Raw genomic sequence first — 23,205 nt, 5'->3', positions numbered from 1 at the left:
CCGGTGATACTTCCGACCCGGTAGTGCCCTTGACCAACGTGTTTGAAGTCCACAAATATAAATATGTTTATATGGTAGGTCACCTCCAGTAATGTGACGTAAAAGAGGGAATAATGTATCAGGGACTGGGATGTCGCAGGCAATCAAAATAGATCAATACACCGAGTTCGTGGGTCAGCTAATCAGTCAATGGCACTCTCTCGAAATTGCAAATCACGCGCCAAAAGGTTGTACCGGGAAGTGCGCAGCACATCCAGACATCCCGGGTCAGTGTTCCTGGTCTCGGAAATTTCCTCCACGTCTAGGAAATTAACTGTTTCTTTATGAATCTGTGAGGTGAAGTGTAGGTTCAGATTGTTGACATTTAATTCTCTCACAAATTCAGTTGCTTCCTCAGATGGCCCCCTCCAAATCATAAACAGATCGCCTATATATCTGAGGTATAGCATCACCTTGTTACACATAGTGTCTCTGTGTTGGCCCATGAGGATCCGCTCCTCCCACAGCCCCATGTGCAAACATGCGAAGCTGGGGGAAAAGCAGGCCCCCATAGCCACCCCTCTCATTTGCTGATATATTTGTTTGTTGAATGTAAAAAAGTTTTGTTCTAAGCACAGCCTTAGCATACCAACAATCATTTTGTTGTGCTGCATACATTCTATGGGGCGTTTGTCAAGGTAATGCTCCACTGCCTTCACACCATCACAGTGTTTAATTGACGTATAAAGTGAGGTTACATCCAGAGTCATAAGAAGAAAATCATCATTCCAGTCTACTGAGGCCAATTTACAAATAAAGTCAGTAGTGTCCCTTACATAGGAATCCAGTTTCTTCACCTACTCCTGTAAAAAATAGTCAATATAACGAGAAATGTTGGCAGTGGAACTGTCTATAGCCAAAATAATTGGCCTCCCAGGTGGCATTGACGCATCCTTATGCTCCTTGGGCAGAAGGTAGAAAGTGGGGATGACCTGATGATCTTTTTTCAAATACTTGAATTCATCAAAGGAGATCAAACCACTGCTCCGCCATGCCATCAACTTTGAGTTTTGGTCATTCCATGTCGACTTAATTGTGGAAAGGTTGCTCTTTCTGTAGCATTCCGTATCCCCCAATTGTCGCTCCGCCTCTTTAATGTATTCTTCCCGCTTCCAAAGGACGATATTTCCCCCTTTGTCGGCCGGTTTTACTATTATTTTGTTATCGGCTTTAAGTTTTTTGACCAAGTTGTTGTATAGTTGATTTTGTCTGTCGATGGTCCTTTCCTTTTTGTTGGATGCAGTGTAAAGTTTTTTCAAATCTTCTATATAGAGTTCAAGAAAAACATCCAGATTGTCATGGGTTGATATTGGCAAGAAGGTGGACTTAGGTTTGAATGGTGTAGTACTGATCCCAGTACCACATGTTACATTAATGTCCGAACCCAAAGCTGTATCCACACTCTCACATTGTAGCGTCCATATTTCTTGGAATGCAGGTCCCTCCCCCGCAGTTAGTAATGAGGGACTTTGTACTGTTGTCGTTTTGGGCTTTTTATAAGGTTGTAGGCGGTGGAATTTGCTAAGTTTTAGTTTCCTGACATATCTAAAGGCATCCATCCGTGTGTTTGCATGGTTGAAATCCCTGGGGGGCAATATGAAAGTCCAAGGGACAGGATGACAATTTCCTTTGAGGTTAGTGTAACATCTGTCAGGTTAATTATTGAGGGGGCACTGACGTCTGTCCCCGTTTTTTGTTCCATCTGCCCCGGTTGCTTTTTCTCCTCCACCTACTTTTGTGCCGTTTTCGGCGTTCGTGCCGTTTGCGGTTTGGCCTTTGTTTCCTTGTGAGGCTTTTGGGTGCGAGCTCGATCTCAGACTGTCCCTTCGGTTTTCGCACATGCAGCTCACCTCCTGTGCAGGAGTAAGTTTTGTAAACCCCAATCCTTGTCCTTTTGAGGGACCACCCTCTGTTTCACTCTCTGCTGCTGAGCTCAAATCGGTCAAGGAGGCCGATGTAGACGCCATTTCTCGTGGCTTTTGCCCCATTTTACCAATTTGTGCTTTAATTCCATCGTATCTGTGTGCAAAGGTGAAAATGTGCCCATTCAAATAATCCAATCTGTCTCGCTCAAATTTAAAGGCCTTACGCTTCTTGATAACATCTTCCTCCTTGGCCAATCGAATTTCCATGTCTTCCCTCATTTTTTTAATATTGTCATCAATATCGACTTTTGCCAATTCCATTTCCAACATTTCAATTTCAGTTTGCAATTTTATCCTATCACTCTCCGCATATTTGACCAGGATCCTTATTAGTTTTGCTGAAGATTCCAAATTCGCCGTAGCCCACTCTTCCAACATTAGTGGGTCAGGGCTATCGTAACTTGGTGCCAGCGTAATGCAGAGACCCGTCCCACTTCAAGATACCGCGAGAGGGATTTATTTTCCCACCATTTTGCCTGTTCCTTCTTGGTGAGCTTTTCCAGTTTACAAAATAAATCCCTAATCGTCAGGCTCGTGTTTCCCTTATCGGGTTGTTGCGTGATAGCATCAGAGTCTCCCCCAGCCGGGGTTTCAAAGACCGATTCCGCAGCCTGCTCCCTGTGTCTCAACACGGCGGCGGACATTGCTAGTTATGGCTAATTGAATAAGGCTCATTGAGAACACCGGTGGGCTGCGTGGTTTAAAAATACTTCACGCTCCCACCAGGCACACTCTCCACTGCGTTTTTTGTTCGCTGTCTTACCCGGAATGGGCTGCCGCACACCTTGATCCTTCTTCGGTGATCTCGGCTCCTTCAAATCCAGGCAGGCGTGTGCTCACTCGCAGGGGCATCCACGGCTTCTTCCTACCAGAGTCAGATTTCGATTCCGGTTCACGGAATCACAGCTTCCTGCCGTGCTATCGCCCAAATATCGGAGAGGGGTTCCGCTTGTAACCAGGAAGCTCCCAGGTACTATTAGCTCCAGAAAGTCGCCATCCACAGCCGCTTTGCGCCGAATAACGAAAGGAGCGGAACCACCAAGTAAGTGCAGTTTTCAGTGCTTTATTTGTGCCAAAGTATCAGCCTGCAATCCACCATGACGCGTTTCGCCTCCATCAACGAGGCTTGATCACATGACGTGTCATAGACACAAACAAGGGCATTTATAGTTTAAACACTCAAGTGGGTTCAGCTGAGTTAATTCCATGCATGAACAGTGAAAAAATACTTCGTATTACAAACGACAGTAAAGAGCATAGTGCCCATAAGGTTCAACTAATAAGTAGTGATCAATGGATTTCAGGGTTATTTCTAATTTTATAATACATATGACTAAATTCATCTATTTACATTTTAGTTAAAAACCCGAACTCATTCAAGAATTTCATTTACATGTACATTTCATTTACATGTAAGCTATTTACACTATGTACAAAAATAATTTCAATAACATAAGATAACGGAACCTGATGATAGCATTCATAATCATATTAAGAACCAATCCAAATTTTCACTGTTATGAACATTTAACCCATGTGGGTGAGAAACAAAGATCATATCAGACACAGACTGAGATCCCAATTCATTAAAAAACCCTATATAATGCACTCTTTGGGGTACTGCAGATATTTAACTGTTATTAAGTGAAAGTGCAAGTGCTAACATTAAAATCATTCTACAGATTATAGCAGGTTACAGATTCTGGTCTTGAAACAAATCCCTTCGGAGGAACTCATGCTTTCATCTCTATCTTTTGACTATTATACTACAGAAGCTGGTTAAAGAATATTAGAGGCAGGTATACATGTCTTCACTGGCATTCAAACCTCCAGGATTTTTACTGTTGAGCTCTAAAATATATCTTGTCTCCAACAAGCGCAACTTAGCGTCCCTGTTCCCACCTCTCTTGAGGGGTAGAATGGAATTGACGAGAAAATATATATATTTTTTTTTTTCACTGAAAAAAATTAAAGGTTACCAGGATGTTATAGTGAGGTTCAGATTTTTTTTTTTTTTTAAAAACCTTTATTTAACATTTGCAATCAAATACAGACACGGGCCTACAACCCCCCCCGGGCTGGCCGCTAAGCATATTCAGTACGTTATTACAATCCAACTTCAGACCCAGCCTCCCTGGGGAGCATAGGAACTCCATCCACAAAGCACATCGGTTGCAAAAGCAGTTCAATTCGGAAACAGGATAAGAGGTTTTCATTTTACATATAATAAGTTGAAAGGATCAGGTGTCGTACAGTGTCTCGGATCACAAAAGGGGGCGAGCAAAAGAACAACGTGTCCAAAATAAGTTCACTATCATGTAGGTCAGCGGCGTTAAGACATACGAAATCAGGATAAGTAGCACATTATTATTCGTCTACGCCATCATTATTGTCCGCCCCACAGCACCAAAACCTCCGAAAAGTCAAAATACAGATGTAGAAACAAGGATGTAAGGAAAGCCGAACCCACTACACTAACCCGGAGAAGGAAAAGGAAAGAAAAGGCGAGGAAAGAGAAGGAAGAAAAGAGGCCATAGAACAAAAATAGAAAACGAAACACCCACCCCCCCACCCTGCACCCCTGCTGATGACTACGGCCACCCCCCTTGCAGCGTGCCTGTCGCCCAGTAACCAGAACCCAAAATATAGTAGAAAGGGAAAGAAAGGAAAAGGCAAAAAACCCCACACAATGAGGGAAAGCGGAGGAGGGCATAGTTCTACGGGCTCCCGGTCTCCTTCCCCCATCGTAGCCAGCCCCTCCCCGGACTCCGTTAGGTCAATAAAAACAATCCAGTTAAACATAGTGCCACAATGAGAGACTCGGAGAAGAATCTCAACCCTGGCCCCGTCGATCAAATGCACTGAAGTCATCAGTTAAGGAAAGCACTTCTCACAAAGTACTGCCAAAGTCCACCGAACAGGAGTACACAGATGAGAAAAGAACGGCAGGTCCCGATGTAGATGGCTGGTACCAATGTTGACCCTCCCTGCCTCCGAAGCCAAGCTTTACCCCATCCGCCATCTTGAAAGACCGACAGGGGAGGGTAGTCGACACGGTCCGAAACAACAAAGGATAGAAAGTAGAAGGCTCCAAAATGGGGATGTCATGTAAATGTTCCGGGGGATACACAATCGGGGGTTCCAACGGTTCCGTGGGGTGACCAGGCACAGTACAGTCAGGTAGAGGCACTTCAGTAGGGGCAAACACTGTTTCCAGCGCCGGGTCAAAATACACCTCCGAGACATCTATCGAAAAGCGGGCTGGCTGCCGGGTCGCGGGCGTCGAGTCAGGATCCGGTCTCATGCCTGTGAGTCCATCCGTCGCAGACAACACACTGCAAGTCTGGACTTCGATAGTTCCCCTAAGTGCCATGAGTGCCGCCAGCACCGTACGCAGTAACGGGCCATTTTGAGCCTGTTCCGCTAGATTCGTTTCGTCCTCCAACATGGTGGACCCCACGGAGAGGCGCCTTCTCCGGGGCAAAATTAGGCAGAGCAGGAGTAAGCCATGAGGGACTGACGGTTAGCAAGCAGTAGTACGCAGCGAGGCACCGACCCGGGGGAACGGTGATGTGAATACCGGACCCCCGGTCAGGGACCCCCGCGACACAGCACCGTGCGTCACTCGTCACCTCACCTTTTGTAGGGCACCAGGCAGCTGATGGTAACAAAACAATCAAAAAAGTCTGAGTGTTCCAGAGACCGGACCCAACCACCTTCAGCAGTCCGTTGTTATTCAACTCGGACCCGGCAGAGCCAGCACTCGAGACCCCGGCTTCTCTGCTGGGTTAGGCCTCAATGCGACCATTGACGTAGCTCCGCTCCACAACAGCGGAGAAACTCCGGGATTGCACCACTGGAGCGCGGGTCAGATCACACACACAGATCCGGTGCAGGTAATCAGGATAAGCAACAGGATGATAGAGCGAAGGACAGAGGTCAGCGGAGCCGGGAGACTATGCGGCCATCTTGGTTGGTGTCATAGCTCCTCCTCCGTGAGGTTCAGATTTTAAACACACGAAACCATAACAATTCAGCAGTTATAGTTATAGTTGCTATAACTCATGCCCTAAGGTAACTATAACTCGTACCCCCACCAAGCACAGTTTTCTCATTATTAATTTTTTTATCAATGATGTCATAGAAGATGTCATGAGTGATGTAATATCTGGGGTAATTAGCAGAGCATGGCAAGGGTGTGAGTTATGCCTTAGGACATGAGTGAGTGAGTGTGTGAGTGGCTTATGGGTGTGTGAGTGGGTGTATCCAGCAAGCACATCTCCTTCAGCCACTCCACCGGACTACACTGGACAGATCACAGCTGCGTCCACTTCAACTTCAGGAGAACCACGACCCACCACCACCCGCAACAGGTTCCCCGCAGAAGCTGGAGCAAGGTCACCGCCGACCAGCTCACCACCTCCCTCAGCCAGAACCCTCTCACCAGCACGACGGACCCCAACGAAGCAGCCCGCAACCTCACACAGTGGCTCGCCAACTGCACCGATGACCTCGCACCACTGAAGAACCCTCCCAGCAGACCCGGCAGCAAGAAAGCCTCGTGGTTCACCAACGACCTCAAAAACTCCAAGAAAACCTGCTGCACCCTCGAGAAAGCCTGGTGCCTCGAGCAGACAACAGAAAACATGACAGCCTTCAAGAACGCCACCCGCAAACACCAACAGCTGATCCGCACCACCAAAAGGACAACATTCAAAGAACGACTGGACAACAACACCCACAACAGCAAAGAACTCTTCTGTATCGTTAAAGAGCTCTCCAACCCCAGCGCCTGCAACAATTACATCACACCCTCGCAAGACCTCTGCGACTCACTCGCCTCATTCTTTCACCGCAAGATCGCCGACATACACAACAGCTTCGGCGCACAGAACACGGACCCAACAACTGAACCAGCGTCCCCCACCACCACCATCTGCACCTGGACCTCGGTCAGAACCGAAGACACCACCCGCACGATGAACACCATCCACTCCGGCTCCCCAACCGACCCATGCCCACACCACATCTTTAACAAAGCTGACTCCATCATCGCACCCCAACTCTGGGACATCATTAACAGCTCCTTCGCATTCGCCACCTTCCCGGAAAGCTGGAAACATGTCGAGCTCAGCTCCCTCCTGAAGAAACCCACCGCGGACCCCACAGACCTCAAGAACTTCCGCCCCATCTCGCTCCTCCCTTTTCCTGCCAAAGTCATCGAGAAGACCATCAACAAACAACTCTCCGCCTTCCTCGAGACAAACGGATCCCTCGACCCCTTGCAGTTCGGTTTCCAAGCAAACCACAGCACCAAGACCGCCCTCATCGCAGCTACCGATGACATCAGGTCCCTGCTCGACAACGGGGAAACAGCTGCCCTCATCCTCCTGGACCTCTTAGCAGCCTTCGACACCGTATGCCACAGCACCCTGATACAGTGCCTCAGCAACACCGGAATCCAAGGATTGGCCTTGAAGTGGATCATCTCGTTCCTCGCCGCAAGAACCCAGAGAGTCCGCCTCCCCCGTTCCGAACCGCGGCCACCGAAGTCATCTGCGGCGTTCCGCAAGGATCCTCGCTCAGCCCCACCCTCTTCAACATCTACATGAGCCCCCTCGCATCCATCGCACGTCAACACAACCTCAACATCATCTCCTACGCTGATGACACCCAGCTGATCCTCTCCCTCACCAACGACCCGTCACCGCCAAAGCCAGCCTCCAGGAAGGAATGAAAGGTGTCGCGGAATGGATAAAGCTCACCCGTATGAAACTGAACTCAGACAAGACGGAAGTCCTCATCCTCGGCCCATCCCCCTCTGCCTGGGACAACTCCTGGTGGCCCCCGGCCCTGGGTACCGCCCCCAAGCCAACAAACCATGCACGCAACCTTAGCTTCATCCTGGACTCCTCCCTCACGATGACCAAGCAAGTCAACGCCGTCTCGTCATCCTGTTTCAACACCCTGCGCATGCTCCAAAAGATTTTTCGGCGGATCCCCACCGAAACCAGGAAGACGGTCACCCAGGCCCTCGTCTTCAGCCGTCTGGACTATGGGAACACCCTCTACGCTGGAACCACAGCCAAACTCCAGAAAAGACTCCAGCGCATACAGAACGCTTTGGCATGACTCATCCTAGACATCCCCCGTCACCAGCCACATCTCTGCCCTTCTGAAAGACCTGCACTGGCTCCCCGTCAGCAAGAAGATCACGTTCAGACTCCTCACCCACGCACACAAGGCTCTCCACGACATGGGCCCCAAATACCCCAACAGCCGCCTCACATTTTACACACCCACCCGCCAGCTCCAATCCGCCAGCCTCGCCCTTGCCTCCGTCCCACGAATTCACAAAGCCACCACTGGAGGAAGATCCTTCTCCTACCTGGCGGCCAAGACATGGAACTCCCTCCCCACCCACCTACGGCTGACCCAGGACCACCTCTCCTTCAGGAAACAACTCAAGACCTGGCTGTTTGAGCAGTAGCGACTTCACTCCCCTCCCAGTGCCTTGAGAAAAATTTGTATGATTGGTTGTGTGGGTGTTTAAATAGTGGTGTGAGTGGCTGTGTGAGTGGCTGTGTGGGTCTCTGAGTGGGTGTGTGAATGGTTTTGTGGGTGTGTGAGTGGGTGTGCGAGTGGCTGTATGGGTGTGTAAGTGGTTATTTGAGTGTGTGAGTAGGTATATGAGTGGGAGCATGTGTTTTTTTAAACTGGGGTCTGGATCCATAAATCCACCTGAATCAACACAAATCCATAGGGATCCAAGCGGATTGGGTGGTTCTGCTGATCCTCTTGCTCTCAAAAAACAAAAACGGCTTTGGACAGTTTCTTGTCCATGAGGGGTCTCTCACAGACCCCTCCATCAGTCCCATGGGGTCAGAGTACCTCTACACTGACCCCTCCCATCGCTTTTACATTTTGTTTACCCCTGCAAACTGTGTCCTGATCCACAAAATGGTTGCCGCAACTGTCCTTTTAGGTTGTAGCCAGCCAATCCCAGCATTGCTGTTGGTGCATAGATCTTTGGGTCTAGATATAGATACATTTGTTTACTTTAGTAACTCCAAATGTACTGAACATATGCACATAAATTACAAAAGCACTCTTTCTGGATCAAGATCTAGCTTTCTGCCAAATTAGGTTTGATTTCATTCAGTGGTTCTGGCTGCAGTCTTGTCTAAATTCCCTATGGAATCACCCCTTTTTATCAGCCCCCACTTGATGAAGCACCCCAAAACTTTCCAGACAGAAGCAGAAGTGACTGGTAAATAGTTATGAACATTTCCCAAATATTTGTCAAATGGTGCCAAAGTTATTAGCAAACCAAAAACTTTTTTCCTATGGAAACTAGGTCCTAACTATAACTACCTACTGGTGATTGCCAGTAGGTAATATAGATACACATACTTTTACAGGAAAATGTTAAATAATTGAATATTTGTATTTATTTTTAAAAACATACTTGCGTATACGTACTTCCAAAGTAAAGGCCCATATGATGTAGTACCTCACAATTTAAATGGATTAGGCTTTCCAACATTGTGTGGGTACTCCTCCCTGTCTCTGCCCAGTGGCATGGCCAGTGTGCCACGGGCCCAAGTGCAAGGCAGGAAATTGCACTTCCCCCCGCCCACAGCCGCTGTTTCAACTGTGAAATACAGCAATAATCATCAGGGTTCAGAGGCCCCCTCAGGGCTCTGGGCCCTGGTGCCACTGCACCTGTTTCATCATTGGAAGTTACACCCCTGTCTCTGCGTTTTCAATGCTTCACCGTTTTTTGTGCAGCACAATCTGTCACCAGCTCCTCCTTTGGACTAAACCCTTCCTCAGTCAAGGCAGACAAGTGATGAAACTTCCTATGCCTTGTACGATTCTTCTAATAACAATACACTAGTCTGCAGCTAAGGGCACTTTAACAAAACTTAATAAAAAAGGGCGCAAGAACACAAATTGTCTAGACACCTTAATTGATAAAAGCAATAAATGCGTATTTTATGTACATTTCGGTTCATTAGTTGAAGTGCTGGCAAGCCTGACTCAGGCTATCATTAATACGACGTTCCAACTATAATGAGGCACGATGGCTTGCAGGTACAAATATCCAAGTATTTTGTTAAAACGTCTTCAGTCCGGTTGATTTTCAGGATGGGTCACACACACTAATAAATGTTGTGTTCAGGTACTGCAGACTGAAAACTTCAGTTTACATTTTGCTTTGTACTGTTGACAAGATCTTGAGCAGTCACATTAAATATTGTTCATAAACAAGGGCTTTGCTCTTTGCTTCGTAATGAGATGTGCTGATGTGAAATGACCCTTGCTTTTCCTAAGCACACAGAAACTAATTTGAACCACGTCTACCAATTACAGGACTCCAAGGGGCACTTAGCTGCAGACAATCAAGTCACAATAGGATTAGAACATGGCACGGAGAGACCACAAGGGAGAACAAACAGAGACAGGAGTGCAGGATTAGTCCTCTAAACTGTCTGCAAACCACATTGATTGCCCTCTCACTCCCATCTAAATATTATACCTATAAATCCCATTTTGCAGTAATGTCATCTGATTACACAAAAGCACAGTTAGCACTTCATCAGGCTCCCTTAGAATACTTGTTAAAATGCATGTTAAACAAATATTGGTATTTACAATACAGAACATACACAATCACTGAAATGTAACAATAAATTAACCTGTGTTAGCAAGGTGTCTACTAACATTGTAATAATGCTTTTCTAATGATATTACATATCTACTTTAAGTTGGCTTGAACTCACTGGTTTATCTTGCCAGCACAGATTCCATTTACAATCGTTTCGGAGGAAAATAAATGTGTGTGTAGGAATGTTGCTGCTTTAAACACACTTTCAATAAAATACTGTAATTTACCACATAAATGGTAGTGTATATGGGCAGGACAATTGACCATAACCAAACCCATTGGACACCATCAGAAAAGAAATAATGGCAAAGTCAGAAGGTCTTGCATTGGTCACTTCCTTTTTTGGCTTTGTCAATAGCGGTTTTTTCCCCATGGTTTTTGGAAAAAAATATTTTTAGAGAAGCTGCCAGGACCTCATCAATTTTTAGAAAATGGCTAATTTGTGTCTTAAAACAGACACACTGTTATATAAGATTACTACCTTGCACTAAAGGGAACTACTTTGTTTGTGGATGTGCTTCTAGTAAAAAGGCAGACTATCACTACACACAGTAAAGTTATGCAAAAGCTAAAAATGACTTACCCATTGCCCCACACCATATGCTACAGTGGGTGGACGAAGAATGTGAACAATTCAAAAACAGACTAATGGATGAAGAAGGGCGGATTGAAACCTATAAAAGGAAGTATATTTTACATATAATTTTAGTAAAATCAAAATGTTTTAGCTAACGCTAGACCTTAAAATGTTTGTGTAATTCACTGAATGGGTTGTTTAACACAGTAGCGGCTAGTGTTCTTGCAAAGTGGCAGGGTGGGGGAAGTGTGGACCGGGACGAAGAACAACCAACCAAAAAAAAAAAGTAACAAAGAACTTGCCTGCCTCTCCGACGCTCCTCTCTGGCTCCGTGCAGGCACAGGTTTCCAGAATCCCCAGCGACCAATTCTGATGCTGCTCTCATGCTGAAAGCAGCATCAGGATTGGCCGGAGCTCTCTGAATTTGCACTCCCAGATAGACTGGGAGCCTGTGCCTGCTGTCTCCAACCCCGCAACACAGCTCGGGTTGGGGACATCATCAATGCACATGACGGCTTGGCCGTCCTGAGATGGCCTGCCAAACCATCATGCGCACTAACAACAGTGCACCTAACACTCCCCCTCTGTCTGTCATCCCCTCAGCCCCCCCCCTAGACACGACGCTGCGGAGAAATATAATGTGACAATAAACACAGTTTTATAAACATTTTATTTTTCATTTTTTGGGCTGCTGACGGGGGGGGGGGTGGTGATGCTCCTCTGCCATACCAGAGGAGCTGTTGCTGGTCTAGCTTAGACTTATGAGAAGAGTATCAAAACCTAAAAAGACTAGAAGAAATTCACGAATTAAGGTACTATCTCAACCTTAGCCCCACTCCCTTAGTACTAACTTTACCTTGATATAATCCCTCGCCATACACCGTCTCCAACCACAAACATATATAGCACATTATATAAATCACATCCACAATAAAATAAAGCCTCATAGACATCGAAATTTCCAGCAAAACATAGGGGCATATTATCAAGGGGGTTTATCTCCGCTTTTTTGGCTTTAAAAGCCAAGAAAGCGGAGATAAAATTATCTCCCTATTACCTAGCTGTCGCTAACACCAGTTAGCGACAGCTAGTAGGAGATAGCGACCATCTTGGGCCCCACTTTGCATGTCAGTGATATTTATCACTAATGACATGCAAAGTGGGCATGCCAAGATGTTAGCGACTGGAAACAGTCGCTAACATCGCTATCTCCTATTACCAACTTTTGGAGATATTCGCGCTAAGCGCGAATATCTCCAAAAGCTAACACCTGCCCTGAGCAGTTCTTAGCCATGTTATCGAATGGTAGGTGGATAGCATTAGCTCAGTAATGCATGAATATCGCTGACTTTTCAGCGATATTCATGCATTGCGGCCGATTTTTATCGCATTTGCGATAAACCTTGGTAATACCAATGTTTATCTGCGATAAAAATCGCCGCAGCTCAGCAGTAAATTTTTGTCTCTAACCAAGCAATAGCGATAATTATCGCTATTGCTTGGTAATATTCCCCATATTTCTTTAACATCACAATGCACAATGTTATACACTATAGGAAACATGTTACAATGTGCAACTGCTACTCAGTACTGTAACACACGATCGAGTGATATCCTTGTTCTCAGAAGGGTTCACAAAATGTGAATGCCCTCACATTCACAAAACTATAAAGCAATGAACATTTCAATTCTATTTATCTCCATCTTTCTACTCACAACATCCTACAATGTCTAGCACATTCATCCACACATTTTCTCAATGCATCCTTTACATCACATTTGCACCTTTTATTAGTGATGGCGAGGGAGAGAGTTCAGACTATGAGGCTGGTAGGGATGAGAGATAAAATTAAGGAAGTACTTTAATTGGGGATTTCGTGTCTGTTTATTGTTTATTGGTTACTCTCAACCTTGTTGTATATGTTTTGTTCTATGGTTACGGTATATGGTTACCATCAACCTTAATGTTCCTTCAGTTTTTATTTTTTTCTGGAAGGCTACGATAATTGAACCTGCAACTAATTTATTTATTTACTTATTAAATGAAATTTTAAAGTGTGAAACTGGCTGGAAGGTCAACATAGTGATTCACAAGTAAGGACCTCAATTATCTTTTTTTTAATCGTAGCGAAGCACAGCAGGCCTTGCTGCTGCACTGCCCACGGCAAAAGGAAAGGGCAGGAATGCACTGTATATATTTTGTATGGCACATTCCAGTCCTTTTCCCCTGCGTCAGCGCACAATGGGCTGCCGTGCGCCAACGCAGACACCTTTACACAATGGTGCAAGGCTGACTGCATTGCAGGGATGATTTTTTTGTGCAGGAAGGGAAACCTTCTTGCATAAATACAATCACAAGAGGCTTTTTCCTCTTTCTATGTGTGCTGCAGGATGCAACACACATAGAAAGAGGAAACATGAGGAGAAATAAAGATATTTCTCCTCGTTGTGACTCCCTTACGCCTCCCCTGGTGAGATTCACATTTTTGGCACTGCCTCAGACTTACGATTTCTTGTAAATTTGGGGCAGTGTAAAATATCCATGGATGTTGCTTGGAAAGCCCCCAGCAACACCCATGGAACGCCCCTTTCATGCAGTTTTCTGTGTGAAAGGGGCACAGATTTTTAAGGCCATGAAAAGCCTCGTAATGTGGCTTTATGTGGCCTTATAAATATGTGAGTGGCACATTGCACCACCGTAACGTCAAAAAAGTGTCATTCGAGGAGAGCAAAAGTGCCGATAGGGCCTCATAAATGAAGCCCTTAGAGATTACAAAGTACAGTAATATTAATCAATGACAGCGTTCTAGTACAGTATATGTGACTACATAAATGACAATTTCCTGATGGCTAGATGAGATCTTGAGAGATAGGTCCTTAGATCCTTTCTGAATGAGAGTAATGTAGTGTTCAATCTTAGGCTATCTCTAGCCGTTTGTACCATATTCTTGGAATCTAGCAGGAGAATGCCTGTTTCTGTCCTCCAGTAGGAGGCTAGATTTGCCTCTAGTGTTTCTCATTTCCTGAGGTGCCTAGCTTCTTTATCAGATACCTTGGGAGGCTCAGACCGGAGGGGGTGTTTCAGTGCAGCAAAGGATGACTTTGGATTTTACCGGCTTTAGCTTTTATGAAAAAGAACTTATCCAGTTGATTGGTTTTCTGAGAAAGGATTTTAAGATTGCATTTTCAAGATAACATTTGAAAATAGTGATGTGTATCACTGGTTTTATTGGCTACATGTATCTCTTTTCCCATACCTGCTCAGGTGGGTGCATGTACAGATAGGATACTGAGGTAGAAATGATAGGACTCTGAGACAGTCAAATTTCACAGGAAGTGTATGAGATCTCAAAGACATAAATCTAACAGAAATCATACAAAATGTCCCAGTGAACTCTGGGGGCAAATTGGGATTAATTGCAGGAACAGCAAGTGGTACTCCTGGCTACCTGGCACTGCTCTGCTTCACAAGGAACCCTCAGGGATCCACTTGTGATCATATGGAACTCCCCTTTGAAGCATCGCTGCCCCCAGTATGGGCAACTCAGGTATGGGGTGAGTAGCAGCAATACCAGGCCTTTTTACAGTCATCATTTAAAAGGTCCAAAAACGGTCTCAATTCTGTTATGCAAAGCTCCCAGTGTCTGACAAGGAGGGACAATTTGCTGGTAAGTCTGACCCTATTCTACAGGAGTAACCGTTCCATTTACTTAAAGAAATTACTGACTTTAAATAAACGGAATAATGCAATTTAATGAATGCACACTTCATGCAATGTTTGTAAATCGTTAAAAATGCAAGTAAAAAAAGTTTATAGTTCAGAAAAGAATGCAACAGATGTTTGCAATGCATTCTTATAACATGCACAATAAGCAACATAATTAATACCATCACTTTTAACAACAACATTATACATTTCTCATCTTTCCCGCACGATTATTAGGGTTATGGTTGGAGCATCGGATATACCGTAAGATTGCACTGCATATCTACAAGAAATGGGACCATATAGCTAACTGCATGGCAACTAGAACTGGGAGGAGATTGCGGAGTTCCGCTTCTGCGGAACTTCATGAAGTGATAAAAAAACTCAGCCCCGCTAAACGGAGAATTGCGCAAGCGGTGGAGTGCGCCTGGTCATGCCTGTTGATGTTGATTTTCAGCACCCGGAGTTTGTCCAGCACTGGAAAATCAATGCAAACTGCACCATGCACAGCACAAGAGGGCGCTGCTTCTTTTATGCTGCCGCTCGAGTAGATTTTCTACTCGAGCTGCAACTGTCTCAACGCGAACAGAAGGTTCCTCGCTGGGAGGTGGATTTTCCTCACACGCACTCACCAACTTGACATTGGGGAGCGCGAGCAAGGAAAAAAACTCCTCTCTGGTATGCAGAGCAGAGTTTCTGGGAAATCTATGTACTCCGCAGAGTGTGGAAAATGCCAGTGATTAATTACAACACCTTTAAAGAAGTAGTGTAGTGTTGAATGGAACACCTGAAAAGGAAACTGCTTAAACAAAACGTTGTGCCTTGATTAAAAGTTGGGCAGAGCAGCATCCGCAGATGGAATACCGCTCTGACGGATTATATGTGGATAAGAGTTCCAACTCTCAGATTTCCCAGTACAGGAACGCCAATTCCAATTATGCAGGTATTAAAACTCATCTGGTAAAAGTTGCATGAGGCTTAGGGGAACAGGAGCAGCTGGGACCAGCCACCCCTACCTGCTGAACCCCTTCCTAAAGGACAGGTAAAATGTAATGCTCCTGCTTGTTATCCCACATCCTGTCGTGTCATCTGACATCATCCCCACCCACCTTCCTGATCCCCCCACCTTGCACCGCCTCCACTTCCATTTAGAACCTGTTCAGAACATTTGGTAAATGAGATCTTTAATCCACAGGGAAAAGGGAATAGCATGTACAATTTTGACCCAGAAAAAAAATATTTCACAAGGTTATTTATAATTCATAGGGAAATAATCATAATAGGCGGATTTAGGTGCAGAGATACCACCTGTTTCATCTGTTCGAAATCTGCTTCGTTCAGAATGAGGGTTCTTTTGAACGAGCCTGAAATAAAATGAAAGGTTATACAAACACACAGCATATATACAAAGACTGAAAACGTCTCCCAGGTCCACAGATGGGCATTGCTCTAAGTCAAGATCTACTGACTGATATAACTGACCCAAGTGGATTACACTATACGAATTTACACATTAGATTTATAGTAGATGAACTGGAGTAAAACACCCTTTAAAGGAATTCATACCCCCAGTTAAACATTCCAGAATTTGGACAGGGGAAGGTATGGTTGTAGGAGCAACAGAGGATAATTGACTTATCGTCTGTCATAGGTAGAACCAGAGGCTTCCTAAGCGATTTGAAATCACGTACAAATTTGCAGAGGGTCTTCTCAAGAGAGGTTAGACATTTTATTTGGCATGGTAAATGGTGATGAGCTGCCCCATTTGGCTTTATCTGCAGTTAACTTAATTGAAAGAAAGTCTATTTCGGCGTTGAAGGTGATCTCCATCACTGATGTGCATCCCATCATCTTTTTGCAGAATGTGGTTGGGATTGGGACTGACATATGCTTGGGCAGGATGGCTTTAACCATGTATCCAATTCCTGGATTTATTTTCACTCAGCCTACTTGTTGAGTTATGAGTTACCCAATGAAGGTTGCATCTCTAGGATCCTAATATACTACAAGATGGATAGGTCTCAGTACAGTTTGGCTAAACAAGAAAGTTGGGTCTGGTGCTGGGACAGAGAAAAGCTATTGAATAAATTCTTGGTTGACACAAGCAATCTCTTGTTAGTAGCCAAACGTGAATATACTTGGAAGCAAACTTTATTCCACATGAAGTAGTTGGGTCCCCAAGACATATGAGGAGTGTTAGCACTGACTATTGAGGTAGACAGATATGTCCAGTTTGGTTTCCAAAAATCCTGGTCATAAATACTTGGGTTTGAGAGGTGGCATCTTTGGTATTCTGTGGAATTGTCTGTTTGTCATTCATCCTGTTCGTGACAACCTGAACCCACTTGTGGTTGAAATATATAGTGAGCTGTTTTTCCAGACATTTTGGGCTCTCTTCTCCTGGAGCTCTTCATCATTTTACTTGTGGTTTCCATGCATGTTGGGCTTGAACCTATCAATTCATAATAGTGGGTAGGCAAGGTTCAACCGTTTTGTTACAGGCTACCCCCTGAGCCATAATTATTATAGAACTTCAGTTGCCTAGATCATCTAAATGTTCCCTATGAACCCTTGCAGCTTAGACCCTTTGTGTGTGCATGTATCTCTCGCTTGTTTCAAGGAGTACCTTCCCTGGGCCTCTTCTTGGCTTAGACTCAAATGTATTTATTACAAATCCATTGATGATATGGAAAAGGGTGTCTGCTTTCTTCCCATACCCTCACTGCAAATTTGGCCACATAATTTTCTGTGACTCAAGAACGGGACACTTTCTTTAGGAGTCTTCAGTGCCCATTATTGCTTTTCTTCTCTTTGAGCTTCTAGAATAGCCACAGTAGCGTTACTTGGTCATTCCTTGACCCATGCAACACCGGATGTCCATCTGCGGTATACAGTTTGATGGCTGTAATACCTTTGTTGATGTAGGGGAGTTGATAAATGGACTCAATTTGTCTCACATCCTTTTTGTTTTTAACATCTTCTTGGGAACCTTTATGTAAACCCTACATGAACCTGCTTCCTAAACATAGCGCTTCTGAACTGGCTCTCTATTGTGATAAATCTTCATTCTCTCCATCAAACTGGCTATGTCAATCTGTACATTATGATCTTTATTGTTTGAGATTCTATGGCTTCCCCAACTACCACATTCGTGCATTTGAAACCTGTACTCTGGTTCACAATATAGTGTTTGCTTTGGTCAGAATGGTGATGTCAGAGATGAGATTGGACAATGTCATTGGCCCCTCAGGTGTTATGGTTTTGGTGATGGTATTCATTTTCAGATTTTATGTGTTTGGCCTTATACATAATATGATCCTGATCTCTTCTATAGTGGCAGTCTTGGCTCATAAGCTGATATATCCTGATTTTATGTGGTTTGGATTAGGCAGTAGGCTGGATTTAGCACTGTCAGACTGACTGGATCCATTACTCCTTCCCTGGCACAAGTTCTGCCAAGGTTCGAAAGAACTTTATAGGCTTTTCAATGTGTACCTGGAAAGTGACCTGGGTTTTTTTTTAAAGCTTTCCTCACTTTTTTTGGTGCCACTAGCGAGTTCTCAAAAATAGCAACATTCTTCCTCCTTGTTTTGATTCTCAGCTCCCCTACTTAATTCCTGTATGTAAGTAATTTACAAAACATTTTCTTGTGTGGCTCTTCTGTTTTAATCCCTTACCATCATGGCCATTGAGTTTCTACATTTGCTGATCAGTCTGTTTCACTAAAAGTTCAACATGCTGTTGGTCTTTGTTTTGTTGCAATTCTAATTTCGCATCCCCCATCTAGAAATATTTAAAAAGCTTGGACATCCTGTTCCGTACTTTCTTGATTATAATCATAACCAGCCCAGTAGAGGATGGTTCAATTTGTAGGAATACACATGAGCAATATTAGGCTTCAGAGGTAGTCAAGATACATGACCATCCCTATATTTGCGTGACTTCCCTGTACTGTAATAGTGGGAAATTAATGTTTAAAATATTGATTTCAGTTCCTGCCTTACACTGTCTTACACAAATACAAGTTTTATAAGTGCCCGAAAACACATGCCCAAAACAATCAGGGAATACATTGATTAATATTGGCTGTTCAAATATTTACATCCCCACTACAGGAATCATAGCATCAAACATACACCACCAATTAATTAAACCAGGATGTTACACCTTGAATACTTTAGGTAAAACATATGACACACCAGGTAAAGCAATCCAAAGGTCTAGGAAGATATTTTCCAGGGATCCACATCAGAAAATTATTGTATCCAATATTTCTTTTGGTGATCGCAGTTGTCTGTCCACTGTTGCATTTATCATGTTTAGGTTGCTGTCAACAGTCCCTTAGATGCAGCAAATTTCTGTAACTTCTTTCAGTGAATGGAACCCAAAAGTACACGAAATGTATATAAATCAGCTGTTATGGTTCTTTAGCTACCAAACAATGCAGAATTTGCAAAGAAGTTTGAACCTACCAAGTACAAAATAACGTCTTTGAAGAGTCAGCAATGTTCCATGTATCTGCCAAGGAACTCTGGAGTTGATAACGCCAACGTCTTTTCTCTGGCATCCCACTTACTTCAAACTACTTACTCTTGCCACGCTCCTCTGAAGAGTGGTGCCAAATGTCTAATGCTAGATTAAAGTGTCATAATCGACTGCCTATGCTTCTTCAGCAACGGAAAAGAAATTGAGCAAAAATCCTTTGCATTTTCAGGTGTTGTTGTTGGGTGTTGTGAAGATATACATTCAGTTTCATACTCCAAGCTCCCTGCCACTGAGGCGCTGAAAGAAGTACATAGGTTTGAAAGGATCGTCCATGGGTTTGACCCCCAAATTAAGAGTGAATTGTCATTGCCAGGTGAGACTCATCAAAATACTAAATCATGTGTAAGGTTCTGCAGACAGGAGAACAAATTGCACCAAGTGCATCATTCACTGCGTCTCAACCCTGTATTTCCGCTCAAGTTGCAGCCGCTTTCTAGGATGCAGAGACCACCAAAAATATTCTGAGACCACTCAATCTCCCACCTATGTTCACCGTATATCTCATCAGTTTCTATTACCTTAGCTAGGGTGCCTATTTCAAGCAGAGTAGAGTATGATGGAAGGCTCTGGTTCTAGGATTGACAAGGCTGGGCAATGTATACAGTGCAAAGGCCATGATGTTGTCTAAAGCCTGTGCAATTAAGTGATCAATTGAGTAAGAGGTCTCCTCAAAGTTATAATTTTAATGATAACTCTGCATAGTAGACACACAAGTGAAATCTCAAGACCGTTTGATCTTTGGCACCAAAAACAACAAAGATAGGAAAGTGCATTCATAAACAAGTGATGTAACTCGAGGAAATACAAGCACTTTAAGCCTATGATGAGGACTAGACAAAATCTCTTCTAGAAAACTGAGTTTTATGATTTGGAAACTTCCTCGTGCTAATGGAACTCTGAAACATTACAACCAGTTGTGTTCGTTCTGCCTGTCATCCAGGCCGAAGACAATAGAGAAGCATCAGGGAAGTGAAGAGTGACCTAAACGAAAGGGGGTGAGGCTGCCGCAACAACTACCACCATAGGCTAGCAGCACTGTTGGCACTGGCAGAGGTTAAATGCACTGAAACAGCTGCTCAGCTGGATTGCACCATGGTCTGAGCAAAGGCCCTGCACACTGAGCCCTTGTGGGAAGCAACCCACCCAGAGTCACTTTGTAAACCATGAAGTCGCTTTCATATCCATAGCATTTCGGATTGACTTGTGAAGCTGCCAACAATTTGACTGAAAATGACAAGGTCCTCTAGACACTGAAAGTTACAAACATGCAGGGTGAAGTTGAGGTTAATTGTATCAGGAAGTTGAGTTCTTGATCTCAGGGCACTGGAAAGCTGAGAGGAGAGGTGTTTAAAGGAGATATAGCAGATATAGCTTCCAAATAGCTTGCTTTCTTAACATGCTGGAACCTTTAATACAAATATAGGAAGTTAGTTTAAAGTAGTTAACTTTATTGGTTGAATATGGCATCCATATGAAGGCTTTTTTATGAATAAATAGATCGAATTCTGGTAGCAGTTAACCAAAGTTGTTAACCACTGTTCTGACACCACCTAGTGGAAACACATGCTTCCCCCTTGTTTTGCTACCGAGCCAGGGTCTTCAAAGACCCAAGCATGGTAGCGGAATAATGGTTGGCATTCTCATTCACCTTCTCCCAACTCTCCCGCCTCTCCATAGACTCGAGGGAGACTGGAACACGTGAGCTGCACTGAGCCTTTGCCAACCATGTTCTCCCCTGCAGATCTGCAGACCTGCAATCACAGGGGAAATGACACAGCACTCTTGCGGATTTTTTAAATGTTATTTTATTTATTTATTTTGTTTTGGAACTCGTACGGAGGTCCACAAAAACACTCTTGCGGATCTGCTCTCAGTGCCTTGACAGGTCTCTACCCTTTGGGGCTTATTTACAAGCCCCTTGCTTTGCTGGTTCGTCAATTTTTCCCATATTACAACTCAAGTGACACACCTGCGACGACACAGGCTTGTAAATAAGCCCCTTAGTGTGAGGGCAGGAAGAGCAGTTTTGGGCTTTGAGGGGGTGAGGTTGCATTGAAACTGGGGATGGTGGATTACAGCAGGACAGGTTATATTTGGATAGATGAAAAGGCAGAGAAAGAGTGAGTAGAGGAATGGAAGGGTTGGTTTGCTAGTGCTGCTTTTGCTTACCTAGTCCGGCCCCATGTCCTTGGTGGTTTAAGTAAGATAGAGAAAAAGAGACTTTTTGCTAAATTTCTCCTTTTCTAATATGGATGTATATGTTTAGGTTTGTTGATTGTGTGTTATGAAAAAATAAATAAACACATACATATATAAACACACTCACAAAAATATAAAATGCATTACATTAAATGCACTTTCATGAACTTTCATTTTCAAGTTTTGCTATTGTTTCGGTAGAATTTATCAAAGAAAACCTACCTATTTTCTCATAGTCGACCATAGAGTTGCATTGTCATTACTTATTATTGTTTTCAAAATGTCATACTAATAAGAAATATAGAAATAAGTAATAATAATAATAATAAAAATAATAACAATAACAACAGAAATAATAACAGTAATAATAATAAAAATAACAATGTATTTTATGTAATACTTACACTCTTGGGTGCCCAAGGGTCACTGATACTAGGACATCTTTTTTCACTGACTTGAGAGGTGTATGGTGCATTGGGTGTCTAGTACACACAAAAGCAGCTGATTAGGAAGATGCTACCTTGAATCCAGTGTGAGGCACACAGCTCGCGCGCCCGCCCAGCGTCACGTGCCGTTGAAAAGAAACAATCGCTTGGAATCCGTTCAACTGCTTCCTTCTCGGAGCTTCCACAGTCCCCACGCCCCTGGAGCACCATTGGAGACAGTGATGAAGTGTGGGCTCAATTCCCTTATTAGCTGTAAGACCTGAAAATTATATGTGCAATTAAAAGGCAAAATGCTGATATTACTCACAGGAAGCCCTTTGTACATTAGCAAGGTACAAAAGTCTGCTGACGCTCACCAACGCAGATAGTCAGCAGGGCAGAAGATTAATAGGGCCTCATAAATTCGCGGCCTGAATGGATAGGGGCGGAATAGGCGTGCTGTGTTGCAAATAAATAAAGGGCTGGTCAGACTGAAGCGCAGATAAACGAGAGAGGGTGCCTCTACCCTTTTTTTTGGCAGTGTGTTTGTTTAACAGTAACCTCTATGCACACATATTACATCATCACACCCGGGCAATGTGTGAGCATTTTTAGCTGGAGCTACAAAGAAGACTGGGGCATATCACCAAGCTTAAGCGAAAAATATCGCTAAGCTTGGTTAGCGGCCAAAATTATATTGCCGAGCTTCGCCTATTTTTATCGCTTAGGAGCCTTGATATTATCAAGGTTTATCTCCTAAGCGATACAATTCGGCCGAAATGCATGAATATTGGTGAAAAGTCAGTAATATTCATGCATTACCGAGCAAATGCTCTTAGCCATGTTATCCACCTACCATTGGATAACATGGCTAAGAACTGCTCTGGGCAGGCGTTAGCTTTTGGAGATATTCGCGCTTAGCGCGATTATTTACAAAAGTTGGTAATAGGGGATAGCGATGTTAGTGACAGTTTCCAGTTGCTAACATCTTGGCACGCCCACTTTGCATGTCATTAGCGATAATTATTGCTGACAGGCAAAGTGGGCCCCTAAATGCCCGCTATCGCCTATTAGCTGTCGCTAACTGGTGTTAGCGACAGCTAGGTAATAGGGCGATT

Source organism: Lissotriton vulgaris, chromosome 8 (genome assembly GCF_964263255.1).
Source record: "Lissotriton vulgaris chromosome 8, aLisVul1.2, whole genome shotgun sequence".
In the NCBI taxonomy this organism is placed as follows: domain Eukaryota; kingdom Metazoa; phylum Chordata; class Amphibia; order Caudata; family Salamandridae; genus Lissotriton; species Lissotriton vulgaris.
Note: the sequence above shows the minus strand (reverse complement) of the source record.